The sequence below is a fragment of the Erpetoichthys calabaricus genome, chromosome 6, assembly GCF_900747795.2.
Source record: "Erpetoichthys calabaricus chromosome 6, fErpCal1.3, whole genome shotgun sequence".
NCBI classification, from domain to species: Eukaryota; Metazoa; Chordata; class Cladistia; order Polypteriformes; family Polypteridae; genus Erpetoichthys; species Erpetoichthys calabaricus.
The window spans coordinates 63899063-63913101 of NC_041399.2; the positions used below are offsets into that span (position 1 = coordinate 63899063).

Sequence of the window (14039 nt, forward strand, 5' to 3'; positions counted from 1 at the left end):
CATATTGTGGAGCACACAGAAGAATTATTTCAAATTAATATTTAATCTATTTGCATACAGTACAGTGCACACTCTACTTACTGCAATTTATTTATAGTGGTTCTAAAGTATTCCCAACCTAAAAAATAAGTTTCTTTGATTTTCTCACCATCAACGCTACATCAGAATCAGAGAAAGCGCAAGAGAGAGAAAGAGAAAAGTAAGCTGGGTGGCTTCTCAGTCATCTGCCAATAGCGTCCCTTGTATGAAATCAACTGGGCAAACCAACTGAGGAAGCATGTACTGTACCAGAAATTAAAAGACCCATTGTCCGCAGAAACCCGCGAAGCAGCGAAAAATCCGCGATATATATTTAAATATGCTTACATATAAAATCCGCGATGGAGTGAAGCCGCGAAAGGCGAAGCGCGATATAGCGAGGGATCACTGTATACAAAACTGTTTTCATCCATGGCCACCTGGATGTTGATACTGTGGTGTTGTGATTCACACATGCATGCTCACCCACACTTGTGACAGTGATGATGTGCACGCTGTCAATCACTCCACTCCAGGAAAACCAGAGATTTGCAGGAATATAGTGTGCTTTATCATTACCTCAAGTGGAATGGTGGAGGAATGTATTACTGTAATTTGCAAATTACCTCAATCGTTGTATGTTAGCTCAAAGTTTGGTGCCACATTAGAAAAGTGGTTGGTTCAAGCATATCTAACTCATCGCTATTGCAAAGCTGCATTTTCCCTGCCAAAAAACGTAACCATGGTGACATTTTCATTGTAGAGGTCATGTAGAGGGCAGCGATCACGAGACGTTGTCGATTTCTTATGAATATTCTTCCATCTCTGTCAAATTAATATTTTTTCACGAGGTCGTTGTTGTCCAGCATTTCCAAAACATTCTACCTTTCCCGGTATGCGCGTTCGTATCCGTGCCTGAAGGCCATCTTTGACAGCTCTAGCGAGTTAGGATGGCTGATTAGCTCTCCCCTAAATCCATCTTAATTGGGAATGGTTTCCTAAATTAGGAAAATTGGTAAAATATTTTTACTCCAACTCTGAGATTTTTGAGCCAGTTAGGACCAATTTCCAAATCTGAGATGCTTGATTATTATCGATACAGGTCGATCACTCAACAGATGTGGTAAGAAACGAATTGCAGCGCCCTATGCAATAAACGAGCAAGCCGCCTGCGTCTGGGCTTTCTGTCAATGCGATCGCTCGTCGGGTACGATGTGGACACCTGCGGACGTGTTAACTGGGACACAGTGTACTAAATGCTAATCATGTTCATTTTAGAAAGTTCGATTAATACATATTTGCAGGAGTGCAAGACTTGTAAAAGATTAGTAATTAGTAACCCACTGATGCCGTGGGTTAGTTACTTTTTAAACAATTGCACCGAATTATATACAGTAACAAAATTTGTATCTATGCTTTAAATGTTAAATCAAACTGTTATCCATATGTGAAGACAATAGACATGTTAGTTGAGAGTAAATACGCAACATCATGCTGAGGAATAAAACTCATGAATCAGGGAAGAAATTGTTTCGGCCGAATATAAGAAATGTACGCCCCGCCCATTGGACGCTTAACGTTCACTCGAAAATTAGTGACGCAGTGAAACTAACTAGGGATTGAAACAAGACAACTAATCAGCTCCTGATTCGGCACAGAGCAAATGGATTAGGAGTGTGAAAACTCCTTAAGCTTCAACAAATTATTTATAATTAGACTATGGGGTTCTGCCATCAACCACTGCTAATTTAACCAGTAACACTGTTGTATATACTATTTTGGTTCCGCACGGTTATAGAATAAGGATGAAAATATGGATTGCCACTTCTTTGTCACCTCATTGCAACATACTTGACTTTTTTTTTTTAACAGGACCACCAAGAAAATCTGTAAAGTAAATGGCAGGTAATCAAGTTTATGTTACGCACAAAATATTTCAATACATTCATGTTTAAACAGCAATAAACCTGTGCAGGAACTGAAAACAAATCACTGGACGGAGCAGCTTGTTTTATTTGGCAAGTTTATTCAAAGGTCAAGGCTTAGTGTGCCATAGAAACACAATGTCCACTTGGCATTACATTTTATCTCCATATCCAGTACGTATACGGGTAACATTTTGGTGTGCTTTCTCTTAAAGCATTAAAGATCATCAAATGTCTCTCTCTCTCTGCTACGTTACTTTGATTTACGACGTTCATCTCTAAGATCTCACTATCTTTAAGTCTTGTAGATAGATAGATAGATAGATAGATACTTTATTAATCCCAATGGGAAATTCACAAATTGTACTGTACACAGTAAGGAAAATGACTAGTTCAACATATATAGAACCGTCATACACCCCAATATTATTTACACTGTAATTGTTTAAATCCTAATTATAATCAACTAAAAAGCGAACACTACATGAACGTCAAAATTAGCAGTCTTTTATGGTGACTCCGCTGCAAACCTGGCTGTTAAATGAATAATTTCCCTTCACGCTGGGAAGGCCATACCACGCACTTCTACAAGGGGTGCTAGTTAGAGACGTGGCGTTAGACGTCTTCTCGTACCACAACGTGTGCGTGTTTAGATATTCAAGCGTACTTGGGTTTGCCACAATTCGGTGGCCTCAGTAGCTCAATCATCTGCCGCGGATCCTTTGAAGCAGCAGCCGCACGGAGTGGGCGGGTTTGTGGGCGCGCTGACACTCACATGGTTAGAGGACATAGGACGAAGTGAACGACGTTAACTCTTATAAAACTTTAATAGCAGTGTAACTAAATTTTCAAAGCTGCATTGTCTTAATGAGGGCACCGCTGTCAGACGGATGAATGACCCGGTCTGTGAGTACTAAACGGTGCTTTTTTAGCTTCAAGAAATGCGAGGCATTGGCTTTGGTAGAGTGGTCCTAGAGTTGTAGGGTATTCATGCTAAGATGGATTAGTGCTCTGGCCAGTGATCGTTACTGCCTTGGGCCCGGTACGGTACTTAACGGGATAGGCTCCAGCAGCCTCGCATCCCTGCCTGATAAGCAGGTCAGGAGAAGGGATGGATGTTCCGTTTGGTTATCTGGCGGGCATTTTTCATTTCTTACTGTCTTTGAACTTTTCAATGAGGATACGTTTTTGACTTAATATATGTACTGCGAAATATGATTTCTATATTAACACACATCCACTATACTGAATCATTTACACTGTGTACTGAAGTGTATATAAAATATACGTAAAACACATTTTGTTCAGTCCAGGGGCCCCTTGGTAGCTGGAGGTTTTTGTTCCACCCAGTTTCACCTTGAGCAAGCCATTTTTGCTTTTAATTGATCTGTTTAATTAGCTGATGTTTTATTTATTTATTTTGCATTCAAAAATGTGCTGGTGTTACAGTTGCATTTATATGAAATTAAGAAATGTTTACAATTTTAGCCGTAGCTTTTTTTTTTTTTCATTAACATTTTTTTTGAGGACTTTTCTCTATTATATCTGAATACTGGCAGTTAAAGACAAGCATAGCAGTCACCAGGGCAAGTGACCATAAGTTATTTCAGTGTTCCCCACTTGTGTGCTTGTTAGCTAATAATGGTGTAAATAACCAAAAACTTTGTAATGAAAATAACACCAAAAAGCTGAAAAGGATTTGATTGCAACTAAATGTCTGCTTCGTTCAGTAAATGCATTAACACTTTTTCAATTTCTAAATTGATACAAAAAAGAGAAACTAGGAAGTAATACCTTGCTTAATTAATATAGAAGACTAATTACAAGAAGACATTGGTTGGAAGGAAAACCTGCAGCGCTGAAGGGGGTCTCTGGGACTTGAGAACCACTGCTTTGCTGGAAATCTTACTTGCCATCTTATGTTAATGAGCTTTTCAATTTGAAATCCGCTCTGCATTTGGTTCTAACTGAAACTTTTTGAACACAACTGCCAAATTTTAGATGAAACGTTTTGTTGTAGCTTAACGGATCAGGACCTGATACCACAGTATGGATGGAATTCATAATTTTTCCCCAGCGTAGTTAATGTAGGGCTGCATCACAGTGTATCTCCAGAGAACAACAACAAAAAAAGGTTAAAGATTATTTCTATGTTGTAAAGCAAAGGAGGGTTAAGACGGGGCTCCGATCTAAATCTTGTGCTTCAGGACTTTTATTTTGTCAGAAACATACGACTCTCCCTCTTTTTTTTTTTTTTTTTTGCTGGGATAGATATTCATGTTACAAATGTTTGAATTTTACATATAATTTAACAGCAAGATGGGAGAAGAGAAACAGCCTTAAGTGGTACTATTCTGTGACGCAGTTTACACAGGAGACAAGTAGCAAGAGAAATTTGCACTTGAGGGAGTCTGCCTCTGAGATCCAGGGAGTAAGGGCAACAGTAATGTGCAGAGACCCTTTGGTGGGCAGTGGCTCAAAAGAAGAGAAGGGGCTGTTTATGGGACTGAATTTGTTATTTTATAATCCTGGACAGAAGTCAGTGACCACTTTTATTTCTGTGTTTTTAACTTCACGGAACAGTTGGGTTTAATTTCACAGACAGTGCCATATTCAAACTCTTCGCATAAACCATTTGTCCATGATAATTGTTAAAATTATCTGACAATATACCACCAACCATACTGTCCACATGCTTTATTTTGCTAATATAACACATTTTAAAAAGACTTAAGAGTTCACATTTGATTACATGAAATATCAAATCACAATAAACAATAAGAGTTCACATTACAGCACAGCAGAGCAAAGGTTTATTTACTTCTGCAAATTGACTGTTGAGTTCTAATCAACTGGTATCATAGATCATCATTAAATTTTCAGCAAGTAACATTTTTATGATCCAGCCCCTGTAGTAAAATGTAACAAGCTTTTGTGCTGTGGCATTTTAGATTCAGAGATGCACAAATAACAGCCAGAAAAATAACTTTCAACACACTTTATTCCTGAACTTGAAGAAACACCTTTATCAAGTCTTTCTTAAGCACACACAAAGCGTGACACATTTCCTCAGTTGTTTGACTCCAGTTGAGGGTTCCTTAGAATTAAAATAATTCAATGGCATCTTCCTCAGTGCTATCGAGTTATAGAGTGGCAGCACCCTGCGCCATCCGTAAAAGAGAAAAGCTGGATGCGTGGTGAAACAACTGTATAGTGCAGTAATCCACTTTAAAGGTTTCTTTTGTTATGAGATATGAGACTTGTGCCCATATGTAGCTGTTCTTGCCCTTCTAAAACTGACGCCTGTCAGAAAGTATGGTTTGTCTTTAATATTATTAGCTCTAAAAAGCAAAAGTGCAAGTTGATCACTTGCAGATATATTCTGCATGAATTTAGATTTTTATCAAAATGATTTTGATCATTAACAAAAAAGAATGCCCATTTGCTTTCTAGGTGTTGTCAGCATATGGGATTTATAGCAGTGACTTCCTTTTGGACCCCACGTTTTGAAATCTTGCAATGATTTCATCTTTGTTGATAGTGATATATTTTTCTATGGACAGAATTAGAAAACTGGAGAATCATTCTTATACAGTATTCATAGATTTCAGCAGTTGCTGTTGATATAGGCAATGTGGCATCAGTTTTCAGCAACTGAAAATCCCATTGACCAATCTCAGGATAGGTTTAGCACAACTATGTGGGCAGACATAAACAGAATAAAATTTTTCCAGCTCTCTCAATAGCCCTGACCTGGCTGAGCTTGAATGGTACTGACAAAATCAGTCTGCTTCTTTTCCTTTCTGAGCTAGCGAACACACACAAACACAGGGACACACTGTTGCTGACGTCTGCACTTTTACAATGTCTTGCTTGGTTGCAATGCATTTGAATTGATAGGCAGAAAATTCTATGAGTTATGAAAAAGTTATTTTTTATAAATCTGTTTGAAAGTATGAAATGCCCAATAAATGTAACAAGCCAGAGAGAACATCCATCCATACTTTATCCAACTCACTATATCCTAACTACAGGGTCACAGGGGTCTGCTGGAACCAATCCCAGCCAACACAGGGTGCAAGGCAGGAAACGAACTCCGGGCAGGGCGCCAGCCCAACGCAGGGCACGCACACACACACCAAGTACACACTAGGGACAATTTAGAATCACCAATGCACCTAACCTGCCTGTCTTTGGACTGTGGGAGGAAACCGGAGTACCTGGAGGAAACCCATGCAGATACGGGGAGAACATGGTGGTGGCTCTGAGGCTAAGGATCTGTGCTGGTATCCAGAAGGTTGCCGGTTTGAATCCCCGTCACTGCCAAAAGAGATCCTACTCTGCTGGGCCCTTGAGCAAGACCCTTAACCTGTAATTGCTCCAGGGGTGCTGTACAATGGCTGACCCTGCACTCTCACCCCAAAGGGTATGCGAAAACTAACAAATTCCAAATGCAAGAAATTGTATAAGGCGAAATAAAGAACAAAAAAAAACATGCAAACTCCACACAGGGTGGACCCGGGAAGCAAACCCGGGTTTCCTAAGTGCGAGGCAGCAGCGCTACCACTGCGCCACCGAGAGAACAAATAATGCTATAAATAAAGAGCATATGAGTGGCTTGTGTGCAGACATTGCAGCTACCACGTTAATGCAATAGGGACCAACACAAACAGCACACAAACATCATGCATTTTTTATGGAATTAATAGCTATGATTATCCTAGACAATAGAGACAGAAAACAGTAGCCTATGTAGCTTTAAGAAGGAACACTGCTTATTGTTGCTTTTTATCTTTTTTTATAATGAAAAGTGTGCATGTGTGGCTGGAAATAATCAATTGGGTCCTAACAAGAGAAGAGGACACTTGAGCCAATAAGGGTAAAGGGAGAAAGGACTTCAGGCACTTCAGCCAACACTTTCTGCTTGTACCTGAGGAATGAACTCATCTCAGATTTGTGAAAAGGTGAACATGTATGCTCATAAGTTGTTTAGGCACGCAGTGAGCTTTTCTGTGTCCATTGTGCAACTGGCAGAGATTGATCATGTATACAGTACAATATTGTGTACACAGAAGTAAAATGAGGTCTTGTAATGGCAGATGATTTATGATGATGACTAGGGGGCTCCACCCCCTGCTCGCTTCGCTCGCCAACCCCTGGCGTTGGGGCATGACAAAGAGTGAGATGTATGAATGAGATATAGAATAGTGTGGAGGTGTGGATGATGCATATAGAAAGCAAAAAATACAGTGTTTGGCACAGAGTAATGGTTTATTGGAATATTTGTTTGTACACAACATTAGTAGTAAAGATGGTGTCCTGTCCTTGAATGAGTCTTCCTTGGCATGGAGCATTTATAACTTTAACTTTAACGTCAGATGAACGTCGAACACGTGAGAAGGCAACATAAAGTTGTCCATGTCCAAAAACGGGCTCAGAGAGGTAGATGCCAACCTTGTCCATGGTTTGTCCTTGTGATTTGTTGATGGTCATGGCAAATGCATGTTTAATGGGGAACTGTCGGCGTTTCAATGTAAAAGGTAATTCTAGGTCAGAACTCGTAAGGTCAATTCTAGGAATGAGAACAGTATTGTTAGCATGTGATCCTGTAAGAACTGTCGCTTGAATAACATTGTGTGTCATGGTGTTGACGACTAAACGTGTGCCATTGCATAAACCCTGTTTAGTGTTAAGGTTTCTTAATAGGATGATTATTGTTCCGTTTTTAAGGCTAAGATTGTGTTGTGGTAATCCGGCCGGGTTAATAGTGTTCAAATATTCTAAGAGGAAATTCAGATGTTCATTGTCGTTATCAGAGTCAACTTTGTCAGAGCTTAGAAAGAGCCGTGCCTCTCCAGGAAGTAATGAAATGACCTGGTTATTAATGTGATCAACATTAATATTTTTTGGACATAATATAGTGCGTTGTGTTAAAAGGGGTATTTGGTCCAATGAGATTGCTGTTCCAAATATCTCTGTAACTAAGTTGTCGCAGATAAAGGATTGGGGAATTGTAATAATATTTGGGTGAAGTCCATCTGTATTGGTGAGTGTATCATTTCCCAGTTGTAATAGCCAATTGTTATATTCTGGATCTGGACATCGCATGTTTTGTACTAACTGTATTGTTTGAAAGCAATGCCAATTGTCTGCGTATTTTAAGGTGGACTGAACAATAGCTGAGCGCATGGCATGTGGAACAATAGCCAAGCATTGTCTAAAATCACCTCCTAATAAAAGTACTTTTCCTCCAAAGGGAATATTATTATTTATCAACGTTTGTAGAAGTTTATCAATGGTGTTGAGTAAGTGACTGGATGCCATTGTACATTCATCAATAATTAACAGTTTCGCAAGACGGATGTCATATTTGTCCACATATGCGAAAGCAGTATGGGCCATTGCCTTTTGGTGGCCTGATATGTACTCCGGTAGATGCAAAAGCAAATGAACTATTGTAGGATCTAATGCAGTTCATAAAGTTTTTACTTTCAGGCACATCGTTAGTTAGAAGCTTCTGTAGATATTTAGGATATGAATGTAAAGGAGGCAGTCTAATCTGACCCTTTTGACAACAACGTGTAAATTCATTATTTGTATTGCCAGTTGTTTCTTCAGGGAAGTTAAGTGAATGACAATGATTGCAAATGACATTCATTAATCCCAATGAATTTTCCTCAATAGTGCACTCATTATTGAACGCGTTGTCAGCCAAGTGGCGCAAGCGTTTAGCAGTTGTCTGGCGTTGATGTCCGCGACGGGCAGGTTTTGCTTGTGGCGTTTGAGAGGCGCGTTGTTGCATGTTCAGTATTTGGGACGCACTATTTTGGAGGTGCAATCGATTCGCCTGTGCTGTGCGAAAAGTCCGTTTCAGTCTACATCGTGCATTGTTTGTATCGAGCCTTGTCCGTTTTTGTATGTCGGTCAGTTGAGCTTTCTGTTTTTGGAGCCTTGCTTGCTTGTTTTCTGGCAGTTCATATGTGCGTTGTAGACGTCTGCGTTCATTTATGCTGTCTCTTCGCTCCCGTTTTTGTATGTCTGAGACGCGAGGTCTTTCGGTTTGAACTCGTGCCTGTTTCGATGCAGCACTTTGAGACGCGCGCTGTATGCGTCTACGTTCATTGTGTCTGTCCATTTGGGCACGTCTCTGTAGCGGGGTTAGTTGAGCTTTTCGTTTTTTGAGCCGAGACATTCTTTCTCCCGGAGTTTCAGAAGCGCGTTGTATGCGCCGCCGTGTATTTTGTTGTTTCATGCGGGTTCGTGTGTTTGGTCCCGTTATCCGAGCCGAATCGTTTTTTACCCGTGAGCGTGTATTCATGACTTGTTTGTCCCTCAGCGTGCGAAATATGGATAAGTAATAAGGAGGATCGCACTCACTGTTAATATGGAGCCTTTTCTGCAGTTGAATGGTTAATAGTGGTTTATTGTAAGGAGATCCACGTATGCTGCATAGTGTGAAGGTGTTGAGATGACGTATGTTTAATATGGACGGTTCCTCTAGAAATGGGGCTTTGGGTGTCACTTCTTATTGATGTTAGTGTGTTTGTGGGTCTGATTCGTCGTTGTTGTGAACGTTTCGTGTGCCATGTCTGGTCTCTAATGGGCTTGGCGTGGCGGTCATGGCTTCTTTTTTTTGGTGCGTTAGGAGCTTGTTAAATCCTCCTCTTTGTGTGGGTCCCGTTTCGTGTGCAATGGGATTCGTGCGGCGCTGTGTGGTTTTCCGGCGTCTGAGGAGGGGGGGGAGGATTGGTGGGGCGTGAGCGTCTTCTTTCTTTTTGTGTGCCAGGGGCTTGTTGAATCCTCCTCTTTGTGTGTGTCCCGTCCCTTGCTTGTAGGGTGGGCGTGGTGGTTTTGGGTTCTTTTTTTTTGTGTGCCAGGGGCTTGTTGAATCGTCCTCTTTGTGTGTGTCCCGTTCGGTGCTTGTAGGGGGGGGGGTGGGTGCTTGCAGGTGGGCACGAGCGGCTTCTTTTTTTTGTGTGCTAGTTTCGTGTGCAATGGATTTCATGTGGCGCTGTGTGCGTCGCCTGCGTTTGACTCCTTTTTTCTGTGCTGACTCCTTTTTTTCTGTGGTCGCGGCGCCTCATTTCTTTGACTCCTTTTTTCTGTGCTCACTCCTTTTTTCTGTGGTTGTGGCCGCCTCTCGCGGCGCCTCATTTCTTGGGGCGCCTGCGCAGTACGTCTTTTTGCGGCTACGGCCCATGGCCGGATGTCCCTGCGTCCATCCGGTTTAGCATTCTCGGTTAGTAATGTGGATAAGATATTAGTTATCTGGTAACATCTAAAATCTGACTACACAGTAGTGGAGACCAACACAGACAGACACAGGAAGTCCCAAACACACACTTTTTAATCACCGAATTTACAATATTTACAGTTCTGCACACAACACAGTGCCCCCTGCACCAAACACCTCTCCTTAAAGTCCGGGCCTCTCAATAGTCCTTTCACCGCCTCTGCTCCTCTCTCCCGAGTTTTGTCCTCTTCCTCCCGACTCTGGCTCATGACTGGAGGAAGGCAGCCTCTTTTATATCCACCCGGACGTGCTCCAGGTGCCCTCTGACAATCTTCCTGCGGCACTTCCTGGTGTGGCAGAAGTGCCGCATGATCACCCGGAAGCACTCCGGGTGTCCCTGGTAATCCTTACGCCACACCCGGAAGCGCTGCCGGAAGTGTGGTGGCCAGGTGCCCCAGTAGGGTTGAGCTTCCATGGTTGGTTCCCGTGGCCCCCATACAAACCAGGGAGGCTGTCCTCTCATGGTCTCGGGGAGGCATAGTCCCTCTCCCGATCCTTCCAGCCATCCCGGCTGGATACAGCCCCCAGCCGACCGCCACAGTTCCAATGTTGTTTGCAGGTTTTGTTAAAATAACACATTTCTTTTCATAGTAATTGAAAATGCTTTATTTAATGTTTTCAAACACTGAATATGTTATTAAATTGACTTAAGAGATTTAAATATAGATATTTCTGTGTTTTGCTTCAGAAAAAAAATCACAGCGTTCTTTATCCCTTTTATGCTTGTCAAGCCATTAAAACTTTTATTTTTTTCAGAAAAGAAAATGCTAAACCTTTGTTGTCTCTATCAGGGTGCGTCTGATCCAAGCTATTGGCTGTTCCTTGGTTTAAAAAAAAAACAAAAAAAAAACTGCCAAATGAGAAGAAACAAATCTCTTGACCCTTCTTGAGGTCCTAGCAGTTTAAACTGCGTGATATTAGATAACAGTCTTCTGAGAATAAGCTGACTTTTGGGTAACTAACAAATATAGCTTTTTCTACTGCTGTAATATTAGTCCTGATAGTTTCCAATATTCTGCATTTTAGGTGTAGTGAAGAAATGTACAAGTTCTAGCAGAGCAAATACTCTTGGGCCAGGATGAGTCAGAACAGGCACCAACTTACCTAACCCTGCAATCCACAGTCCACCAACCTTGCACAGCATGATCATCCATTTTTATAGGCACACTCCATCATTTATGGCCGGGCACTTTCACTTAGTCACTCACTCACCTCATACACATATTAAGTCAATTCAAACCTGACAAATTCAAATATCTAAGGCATATTAGGATTTATTAAGCATATGCTGCACTTGATTCATTTTGGTGTTATTAGTTCAAATGAGCAAGCTCAATCAATTAAATTCATAATTTGTTATGATGAAAATCCACAGTGGTTTTACCCAGTCATGTTACTGTGACTGGTTATCCAGGAGGTAATATTCAAAATCAGGGTGGAAAAGGGGGCATTTCTGTTTGAAACGGAGAAGTTGCATCTACCCAAGTGACTTTTTAAATTCATTTCAGCCCAATAAACAATGCAGTAGCCAGAAATACTCTGCACTAAAATTTGGTATTACAGTATAACTTCAGTCTGATTCCTTATTTAATTAATTGCCATTTCATTGTGTTAACTGCCAACACTGGCTCAAAAAAATGGATTATGATCAAATGTCAAATTACTGCCAAAATTCACCTTCCTTAACAGATTCAACATATTAACAGTGGTTAAGAAAGTAGTGACCCACAAACATGGACTCTTTCCTTTTAAACCTATTTCTCCACAACATGAGGTTCCCTCCTGCATGATTCCTTACATTTGTTTATATACGTTATTGCAAAGTAAATGTTCCATACAAGAAATATCCACAAAAAAATAAAGCAAAATTCACTTACTAAATAAATGATACAGACTCCAAGTGAAAAAAGAAAATCATCAGTAAGGACTGATTCAGAAACCCTAAGAAATTATCTTAAAACAGTGTTCCAAAACTAATAAAGCTGCTATTTTTATTCATTCTTAGAAATTTGATGTAGACACTTTTCCAGACTACTTTGAGTGTAAGGTCCAATAAACATATCTAGTTCTGTGTTGAAACTCATTTGGCAGTTTGTGTGTGGAGACTATTTGATCTGAAAACTTATTTTCGCATTCTCGTTTGCACTACTCTTTTCAGCAGTGCGAGTAAAATGCTATAAAAGCTGTGCAATGTTTCTTTTGGGCAGCAGGGCTTTTGTACATTCTTGACGTTCTCCTGCATTTTGAGTTTTTTCATTTTCAGCAGTCAATGTGTCCTCCTGTTTTTCCTGATCACATACACAGGTTTTCTTAACTGTTTTTAAAGTACTTCATCCATGTGTGTCACGATAAAAGCCACTAATTCAGGAAGAAAGTTGCTGGTCTGTCATATGTAAAGACTAAGATAAAGTATATAGGATCCTGGTCAGTTGTCATTGTGTTACTCATGCCTGCAAAGTTTAATGGGTCTGAAATACAAACTCACTGTAACCTTACCAAATTTAAATTGTTATTCTGTTTCCTTGGTTTAAAATTATTTTGCACTTTTAGGTCCTGTGCTTCTGTGATTTAGTTTTATACCTCAGATTGATTTCAATATGAATCGAAAACTGTAATAATGCAAAGTCATTATGATCTACATTTAGGTATGGTGTCCCTCAGGACTATTTTCAATTTTCATGCTACCACTGGTACATATAGGTAGAAAATATTCTGTTCACTTACAGGTATATATGCAGATGATGCCTAGCTGCTTATTTCCTTTAGGTCAATTGAATTTTCTTCCATTGTGTAAAGATATATATGATAAATAACTGATTGTCCGCAGAACAGTGAAAAACAGAAGTTCTACTAATTGGAGGAAATGAAACAAACAACATCAAGAACGGTTCATTCTGAAATGCTGATTTTAGATCTTCTGTATCAGCACACAAGTTATTTAGTGACATCAGTCTAGATTTTTTCATACAGATTACTAAACATTCAGAACCTTTTGTTTTCTAGCTAAATATAGGAAATTAAGGTGTTTATTTATTATGCAGCCTACAGAAAAAAATCTGCATGTATTTATAACCATTTCTAGCAAAACTAACTGCTCTAATTCTTAATTCTCTAGTAGCTCAAATCTTTCTGTTTGTAGTTTTCAGCTTTATGTGCTGACCCTATAGCAGAACGTCTTAATTTGTATATTAGTGTGTTCATGCTGTTCTCAAGGTGCTGATTTTGCAATTCTTCCAATAATAAATAAAAGTACATTTGGAGATGGAGCTTTAAACTACAATGCCATAAAGCTGTAGGTGATTTGCCTGCTAGTGTAAGTGAGCTTCTTGATGTCATCCTGGAAATTACATTAGCTTTTGGTTTGATAGTTTTTTAAACAGAATTTTTTTTTTTATATTTAAACTGGTTTTGTACTGTTTGAAATATGGTGTTATATGGTGTTTTATACAGTCATATGAAAAAGTTTGGGAACTTCTCTTAATTCTTTGGATTTTTGTTTATCATTGGCTGAGCTTTCAAAGTAGCAACTTCCTTGTAATATATGACATGCCTTATGGAAACAGTAGTATTTCAGCAGTGACATGAAGTTTATTGGATTAACAGATAATATGCATCATAATAAAATTAGGCAGGTGCATAAATATAGGCACTCCAACAGAGATATTACATCAGTACTTAGTTGAGCCTCCTTTTGCAATATAACAGCAGGTATTTTTGACCATTCTTCCATACAAAATCTCTCCAGTTCGGTTAAATTTGATGGCTGCTGAGCATGGACAGCCTGCTTCAAATCATCCCATAGA

The 14039-nt window shown here is 39.8% G+C and overlaps 1 protein-coding gene across 1 annotated transcript in view; it reads left to right on the top strand.

The window, feature by feature from the left end:
* Positions 1 to 2634: 2634 nt before the first annotated feature.
* The window catches only part of LOC114653363 (carbohydrate sulfotransferase 9-like), a 154849-nt gene continuing 143444 nt past the window's right edge, over positions 2635 to 14039 (top strand). Inside the window, exon 1 of the mRNA XM_028803633.2 lies at positions 2635 to 2849. The gene's annotated coding sequence lies outside the window, so the exon portion shown is untranslated. The remainder of the gene's footprint in view (positions 2850 to 14039) is intronic.